This window comes from Gossypium raimondii, chromosome 11 (assembly GCF_025698545.1).
Source record: "Gossypium raimondii isolate GPD5lz chromosome 11, ASM2569854v1, whole genome shotgun sequence".
Taxonomy (NCBI): Eukaryota; Viridiplantae; Streptophyta; class Magnoliopsida; order Malvales; family Malvaceae; genus Gossypium; species Gossypium raimondii.
In genome coordinates this window covers 11635952-11645212 of record NC_068575.1, presented here as the reverse complement: position 1 = coordinate 11645212, position 9261 = coordinate 11635952, and the positions used below count along the sequence as shown (strand labels likewise).

The 9261-nt window shown below is 30.3% G+C and overlaps 1 non-coding gene across 1 annotated transcript; it reads right to left on the bottom strand.

Moving 5' to 3' along the window:
* Window positions 1-4979: 4979 nt before the first annotated feature.
* On the bottom strand, window positions 4980-7142 carry LOC105804642 (uncharacterized). The gene is made up of 4 exons (XR_001137079.2): window positions 6835-7142; window positions 5971-6148; window positions 5346-5880; window positions 4980-5136 (listed from the first exon to the last, which is right to left on the bottom strand). It is a non-coding gene; the product is annotated as an uncharacterized LOC105804642 (transcript).
* Window positions 7143-9261: the final 2119 nt, after the last annotated feature.

The following is a 9261-nucleotide window of genomic DNA, read 5'->3' as shown; positions in this document are numbered from 1 at the left end:
ATAAAATTGTGAGGATTGTTAGGTTTTGCATTTTGGGTCAAGCATACAACTATTAACAGTTTCTGCATAAAATCATATTTTGAATATATATATACAAAATGTAGAAAAGGAAACTATAGGATAAGCATATGGTAGCAGTGGGTAAATGAAGAGATGGTGTAGTGGCCAGAAGCAGTGAGCAAAGGAAAAGGAAAAAAGAATGGTGGAAGCAAGGGTGGTGTGGACGGGAAGAAGATGATGAACAATAGTGAGTCAAAAAATTTGGAATGCCACATCAGACTCCGTTAGTGGTAGTTTAATATCCTCTGGAAATTACTCACTAACATTTGCAGGTTTTGCTGTCTTTATCGACGTTTTATATCATTTTAATCATATCAATTGGGCAGTTAAAGTACAAAGGAGCAACTGTTGTGATGTGCTACTACTAAATAATACAATATTATAGTATTTAAGCACCTCATATTTTGCCGCATTGCCACCAATTTACATCTACTCTATCAGGTCATATGCATGTTTCACCCAGGCTATAGATTTATTATTCTTCATGCAAGCTCGTGCCCCTTCTATGTGTTCCATCTGCGGCTCAAGTCCTACTCTTAGGATCATCTTCTTTGATCTGATATCTGATGGAGGAGTGGTGGTCTTGCACTGCTTAATCAAGGTAATGAATCTGGTTCTGCGGCTCTACGGATTAAAACCTGTCTTTTGGCTAGATTTTGATAAAAATATGGGTGCATTATCCTCGGTATCTTGTCCATATATAAAAATTGAACCTGAACCAGATCTGCAGATTACGGCTCAACATAGCACACTATGTTATTGATCCATTAACTGGCAAGGAGGTAGGTAGGTTTCTCCCTCCACCCAAGTTGCGTTGATGCTGAAAAGCTGCTATATCATGCAATAGATAAACTCCACTGCTGAAAAAGCTAGTGAAAATTGTGCAAACTAGCAGAGCTGCTAGTGATGTTGTTCTCCATACACAGGCTGGTGAAGAGGGTGGTAAGCTTGATAAATAAGGAGTATGAGGAGTAGGAAGTATCAAGTGTCTGTGCTTACGACTCATCAATCTTTTACACTTGGTATAAACATAAGGCTCTATCTTGTAGATATCAAATAACCAGTTTTGTTCTTCATTTTCACCTTTACTTATCTACTGGTTTTCATGAGTTTGGCCTATTCTATATTATCTTGTATTTTTATCAGACAATTGAACGGCAGCACTTGACCACATAATTTTCTTAAATGACTTGATTTACCAAACTCTCATGTTAAAGCACCCGTAGGAGATAAAGGTGCTTTTTAGGCTGCTCAGAAGTTATCTCAACTAATGAGGTCATTCAGAATTGAGGCACTGATGTTCAATAGTTTAAAATGTGTACATATATATTATTAGGCTTAATGTACACTTTGGTGCGTAATTTAATGTACACTTGTTAAGGACAGAAGTGAACTAAAAATAACTTTAGGAACCAAAGTAAGAAAAAGGATGTATTTGGAGAACTAAAGTGTAGATTAAACCTAAATTTATTAATAAGCTAGCGCATCCTTTTGAACCTTCAACACTACACTTAGTTGCTAAGTGCTTTAAAAATTCAATACCAGACGTATACAATGCATTCCTTTTGTATACTAACACGAAACAAAACCCAAAATCATCATTATTGGAAAACAATAATTGAATTAGACCATATTTAGAAATCACAAAAATAAAAAGGCTAAGCTTATTTCTTGCTTTGATGGCCTGCAATTGCAATCAAATATATATCTTTAGTGGGAAAGATGTGTAGAACAAAACCAACAATAACAAAGATAACCAAGACTTAATCACCTAGTCACAGGTGGCATAAAAGCCATATAAGTATTACCAGTTGACGGGTTAATCCTAAGTTCTTATCATATCTGTTCTTTTTTATATAATGTTTAAAACTACCCATAATCCCTTCCCAACCCTTAAATAGGAGGATAATGCGCTTCAATGCACTCGAACCCACGTCCTCTTGCATCGGCAACAATGTCAATGTTAATCAAGCTAAGACTCAATCGACACCCTAATTAATTTTTAATTTGAATATTGTTTTGATTTTTTTAAAATATATATTGAATTATTTATATTTTATCTAATTATATATCATTTCTGAATTTTTATTTTGAATATTTCGATATTTTTAATTTATACATATCTTTTAACTTTTATTTTTAAAAATTATATAATTAATATATAAAAATATTTTTTCATAAATATATTATATTTGAATTTTGTGTTCTTTTCTTTTATTTTTTTGAAATTATTTGATGTAAATAAATACATAAATTATAAATTAAGAACTAATTTTTCATTTGAACCTATTTTTTTATAGTAAGAGTAGTAAATGAATGGTTAATAGAATAAAGACGTCTTGAAAATGAGATGTAATAAATGAACTAATCAAACTCGAAAACCTTTTGGAATATACATTCATAAAAATTTTGCTTTAATTTTGGTATGCGAAAAGAGGAGAAATTCTTAGATAAGCTCTTCCTACCACATTAGTCATCCTCACATTTAATAAAATAAAGAAAAGGTCATGTGAAATATTTTACATGCCATTATTAAATTAAACCAGGATTAATACTTAATAATTTTTCCAAAAATCTTAATAAACTTACTTTTGCACAAGAAAACAACATAATATAAATTAAACAAGTTAAGAAACAACCAAAGTATGTTTCATTTTCATATAAATTATTCAATTGATTTGACAAGATATTAAAAATAAGAATATATCTCTAATAAGTGATAACATGAAATTCTAATCAAAACATCCCAAAATAATTAAATTTTATTCTTATTTCAATTTCAACCTCAATGCTACTCTGTACCCTTAAACACAATAATTTTTAAAAAAATATTGGTTTGATGTATACCTTCAAGTATAAAAAATAATAGTATGAATTCGAGTTGTAATATATTAGTCCAGTGTTTATTTTTTAGGAATAGTTTGAGTTCAAATCATATTGTATCAAGAAAATTTTCATTATATTTTCTTTAATCTTAAAATCACAAAAATTTTAAAATTTTAATTTGACCTAATTATTTTTAAAAATTTCTCATTAAATTCTTAAAATTTTTGAAAAATGCAACAAAAAATATGAAACAAAAACGAAACATGAGTGATTGTTCAGAAGAAACACGTGTCAACATAAAAATATAAAACCTAAAGAGATAATTGGCACGAGAAAGAAAAAGAAAACTAGACTATTGCAAGAGCTGTATTCAAAATTAGTAGTAAATTAATATGATTTGAAACTTTTATAATTTAATAATCTGAACCAGACTTTATGACTAAATTAATTTAAAATCTAACTTAAAAATCGTGTGATCTAAAATCTTAAGTTAACTAACCTCATACACGTTACATCGACGTTAAGACTAAATGTCTCTCGATTTTCCCCTAACAGCAAATTAAACGATTAAATTAAACACTTGAAACCACTTATAAAGATCACCCCTACGCATATATAAGAATTACTAACTGAATATCACCACAACAACCACCGAAACAAAAATCATCCACTTACCCGACACAAAAAAAAAATTCGAACGATGGAAACACCACTATTTCCTATACTTCTCCAAATTAGATTCTTTTCTTCAGAATTTAAAACAAAAATAAACTCCACTTTGCACACAAAATATTCAAACATAAAGGATTTGAACCAAAAACCTCTCATATGCAAGCACAATACTTAACCACTACAACAAATCAATTCATTTGACAAAATTCCTACAACCTTAATTCAAAAACAGAACATCACCACCCTCGATTTCACTAACCCAATTTCTTCTAATCCAATTTTTGAGATGTGATAATATATGTATATATATCACTCTCTAAAATAATTTAAAAATTAAAATAAACTAATATTATTAAAATATTAATTATATAATAAAAAACCAATGCATTGCACGGTTATAAAAAGTAGTATTATTAATAAAGTATAATCATGAATTTTATACATTTATTTTACAAAATGGAAAAGTTAGTCTAAGGGTACGTTTGGTTCATTTGTAATGTAATAGAGTCATGTAATCAGTAATTTAATTGTTTGGTTGAAAGGAATAGATGTTGTAATAATATAAGGAAAAAGACTTAAATGACCAAAGTACCCTTAGCGAAATTTTGTTAGATAGATGATTATTGATATTGTTATTAAATTTTAATAAAATTATTGTTAAATATAATTTATTAAAAAATAATTTAACCATATTTTAACATAATTATTATTAAATATAATTTAAAAATACATAATTTAATAACATTCTTAATATAATAATAATTATTATATGAATTAAAAAATCATAATATATAATACTATAAAAATAATATATAATCTACTTTACTATTTTTAAACTGCAATACATATTTAATGTGCTAAAATATCATTAGTGAAACAAATAATTTAATCATTCTACAATAAAAAAACAAAATATTAGAAGTAATGATCTGGAATTTTGCTCAATGCGCGATAGCGCTCATCCTCAGTTTAACCTTCTACTTCACATAGTGTTGAATATAATTTTAAAGCACTTTCTTGAATGGTGACTAATCAACACCATTCATAACATTGGAATAAGGCATAAACATTAGAGGCAATGCATTAATTTCACCTTCAATAATGATGATGAAAGCTATGTATTGGTTGAGCTAACTATCCTTTTGGAGGAACCATTCAGATTGGGGAAGCCTTTAGGGATGAGATGTTGTTGTGTTAAGGTAATTATCATATGTTTTCTATGATAAAGGTTGCTTGTTTCTTTGGTTGTAATAAAAACAAATATTATAGACTTTGGCTCAATAGTAATACCATTGAACTGGTGAGGTTAAGATCATATCGATTTGATCATTTTAACTTTTATTCATCAATATTAACCAATAAATGGCAATCTCGAAGGGGGACAGGTTACTTTCTTTTATAGTACTACATACACTCCCAAAGAAACCAAGTAAATTGGAGAGATTTGATTTGATATGATAATTTATCCTTAAAAAAAACATGTTAAACAAAAACCAGTCATGTAGAAACATCAACTCGAGCTTCAAAATGATCGATTCCACTTCTATTCTGTTGTTTACTTCTCCTAAGAATAGAAACCTGAATCAAGAAAAAAAAGCATAAACAACAGTTGGAGAGTACATAAATATTTTCATCTCTAATGGCTGTCAAAGCATTGCCGGAAATAATTGGGACTTCATAACCATACATAATTAATGCAGTATCTTAACCACACCTTATAATTTGCTACATCAATGAATATACCATCTACTCCAAAAACATGCATGTTTTAATTGCAAGCATCATACCTTAGGCCTTTCCATGCCACTTCCAAAATATCCTATCCCAAAAGACAAGGATGAGTACGCAGCTACAATTTCTATAGCTTCGAATTTAAGCAAATAATTTAAGATCGAACAAATTCAACTTCTATTATATGATTTATCACTTCTAGTTCTCACCAAGCATAGACCGTTACCGATTTCAACACCCATGCTCGGAATCAAGTAGACAATTAATGTTTCAAAAGATCGTATCCTATTATACTACTTTTGTATTAATAGAAAGAGATACAAGCAGAGACAACCTAACTCAATAAGGTCCATTTAGGATAACTGAAACTTTCTTCATGTAAAGGGAGCAAATTCCTGTTAAGCATATAAATCCAAAAGAATCTTACAGTGACGATGAGGCATAGCACTCCCGAGCTGTAAATATTTTCATTAGGTATTCTCCAGCACCGCTAACACAACAACCAACTATGAAAGGAGCCCCAAAGGGTCCTTTTGAGGAGGCCCAACAGCCTGCACCATACATTGCTGCTAATCCCACACGAACAGAGACCTGTCACCATTGTGGGAAAAAGTGTCTCATAATTATATAGCCTCAAAGAGGAATGAACTAAGAAATACAATTGCATCCAGTAATTATCACCTTCAGTGCAATACCACCGCTGGAGGCTCCTGATGCTATATTTCCTTCAGTGTCAACCCAAATGACTCTCACAGTGTCCATGATATTGTCTTGTGATGGGCTGAGCATACATGATTGACCACACATGATTGACCACCAATGTTGTCCTCCAAAGTATCACAAGTTTGAGCATGTGAGCCTGACATACAGATGCATAATTTCGGTTAAAAATATTGTCCAAGCTTATTGATATGAAATACATCTCCAAAATTATTTTTTGGGGGGGGGGCAACAAATTTTAAATGAAAATGATCAAAAATAAGTACATGCAGAAGAGACTCAAAGAAACATCCAACAATTTTGTAAGCAATCAAATATCGGTGAAATCAATACAATTCACACTACTAATTATAGATATACAGAGTCTTCACTACTAAGAGAAAATCATGAACGCTGGTACAGATGCCAAGATTGTTGAAACACTAAGCAATGGTAAATTTACTAGTAAAACGATTTCCTCATCTCCCCCGCCTCTGTTTTCTTTTTCTTTTTCTTGCTCAAAAACTCTGTAACTGATTCAAAGCTCAAAATCCAAAACCCCTTCAACCCATTTACCACAAACAACAAATTCCAACCAGAAATTGAAATCCCTTACTATAGACAAGCAACCTGAAATCCCTTACAACAGAAATGCCTAACAATTCGAAAAAACCAAGCTTAGATTTCTAACCCTAAATTACCCTAAAATAATCGGATCAACCAATTGACCAATATTTTTTGAAAACTCATTTTTTTCACAGCTCCCTCCTAGTGAAATATAAGAAGAGAAGCAAAGAGATGAAATCCTCACAATGGAGGTGAGATTGAGGGGAATAAGAACCTTACTCGTTTAACTTTGGGGACGCTTTTTACAATGTCGAGATCTTTGTCGATGATGGTTGTGGGATGAGAATAACTAAACGAGAACTAGGAGATAGGGTTGGGGTGTGGTGGCTTGAGGTGTTTGCTGAGGAAGAGTGGTAAAGGGCAAGAATGGGAGGTTATGTTTTTTTTCTTATTCGGTGGAGGCTCTATATTGCTATTCTTTAGATCAGGTAGGGAATGGCTATTACAGGAGGAGGCGGAATGGGAGATGAATGAAATTCTGTCGAATGGAGGATTCGGTGAACCAAACTAATGAATAGCTGCTTACCACCGAATCATCCAAGAATAGTTTGGGTATTCATGCCAACCAAAAGTGTTGTAACTTTTTAAAATTTAATCTTCGTAATTTACAATAAATTGATTTATATTAATTTCTTGCATATAATTTGTTGAAATATTTCTTTTTCCTAACTTTTTGCATATAAATTGTTGAATTATCGATTTTCATATCAATAATTTAACAACAAAATTTAATAGTGTTACCCAATTAGACTAATCTTTTAATTTTTATAAAGTATGAGGTCTAAATTTTTAAAATTAGTGTATCTGAACTAATTTCTCAATTTTCATAAAAGAAAAGGATGAAATTTATAATTGAACCTATTCATAAATACAAATTATTTTATATGAAAATTTTAGGGTAAACCACCTCGTTAATCACTCTAAAATTTGGTCGTTCCTATTTTGGTCAAACCTAATTCTTTTTGTTAATTTGGTCCCCGTCGTTAAAGAAATTGATCAAACTAGTCACTCAACTGTTAAATCCATCTCTTCCACCATTAAATCTATTTTTTTAATTTTTTTCCCTTATTTTTTCTATCTCCTCTCTTCTCATTTTCTTCATATTCTCTATAACGACCCTATAGTCAGGGGTGTCGAAAAGTGTATTTTCGGGACTCCGTTCCCATAAATCAGACTCGTAAATATTTTTAATAAATATTTGCAAAGTTAGTTGTGTAGTTAATTAGATTTTGATTAAGTGAATTTTGTGAAATTAAAAGTTATTAAGTATAAGGACTAAATCGCATATAAGGTAGAAGTTGAATTATGATTTAAAAATAATTAAAGGGACTAAAGAAGGAATTACACCTTTGTGTCTTTAAGTGGACGGCATTAATGATAATTTTATATATTCATATGTTAATTTATTATATATATTTTATTTTTATTAAATGAAATAAAATTTATATGTATAAGTTATAAAATAATAACAATAGTTATAATAATAGGATAGGTAAGTGGAAGCATGCAAATTAATAGAAAAAATAAGAGAGAAAAATAAAGAAAGAAAGGAAGGAGAACGGACGGCTACAAAGGGTTCAAAATTTTCAAGTTTAATTGGTTAGTCAATTTAGTTCTTTTCTTATAATTTTTATATTTTTGGAATCTAGGCGTTAAGTACTACCCAACCAATGTTAAAATTTTAGCATTGATTAAGATTTTAAATGTTTTAATGTTGAATAGTTTTAGTATTAGGGATTAAATTGATGGATTTTTAGCTAGAAATGGAAAAAGATTAAATTGTAGAACAAATTACAAATTTTGAGTAATAGGGACTAAATTGTGAAAAATAAAAATTTAGGGTTAATTGAAAATAGGAGCTAAATTTAGCTTAAAGTGAAATTGGTATAAAAATATAGGATTAAATGTGAAGAATAAAAATTAGTCTCCATTTATGGACTCAATTGGAATTTAAGTAAATATTGAGTAAAAATTGAAATATTTAATGTGAAATTGAATTGTGTTGCATTGATGTATTTTAATTGTTTTAATTTCGTAGCTAATGTCGTACCGAAATCCTTGACTAAAAAGGGGGAAGGATAAAATCAACATCGAATAGCTCGGAATCTACGGTTTGTATTTCTATAATCCGAACCTAGTTGTTAATTGTTGTATTTGATTTAATGTATATGGTAAGTGGTTGAGGTGAGTATTTGGGCAGTTTGATAGTGAATTGAAATTATAGTTGATTGAAATGGATTGAATTGGTATGTACATTATGAATTGATTGAATTGGTATGTACATTATGAATGTATTGATTATTTGAATTGAAATGAATATATGTGTAAATGTGATAATGTGCAAGTATGAGAATTGGATATTAGTTGTATTTGAAAGGTGAAATGAAACCCCATTAACTGTATCGGGTTGAGTCGGATATAGATGGCATGCTATAAGATAGGAAAAGTTCAGGATTTCTTCGACTTCGAGTCGATGAGACACTGGGTGCCACTTTGCTTCGGTTTAACCGATGAGACACTGGGTGTCAATTTATATAGTGCTGGCATAGTTATTACTTCGGATTTATCTAATGAGCCACTGGAAGCCAAACTGGTGTGTTGGTTGGATCCGTGTATCCGTTCGAATCCGAGTCGTGTTAATAAGGG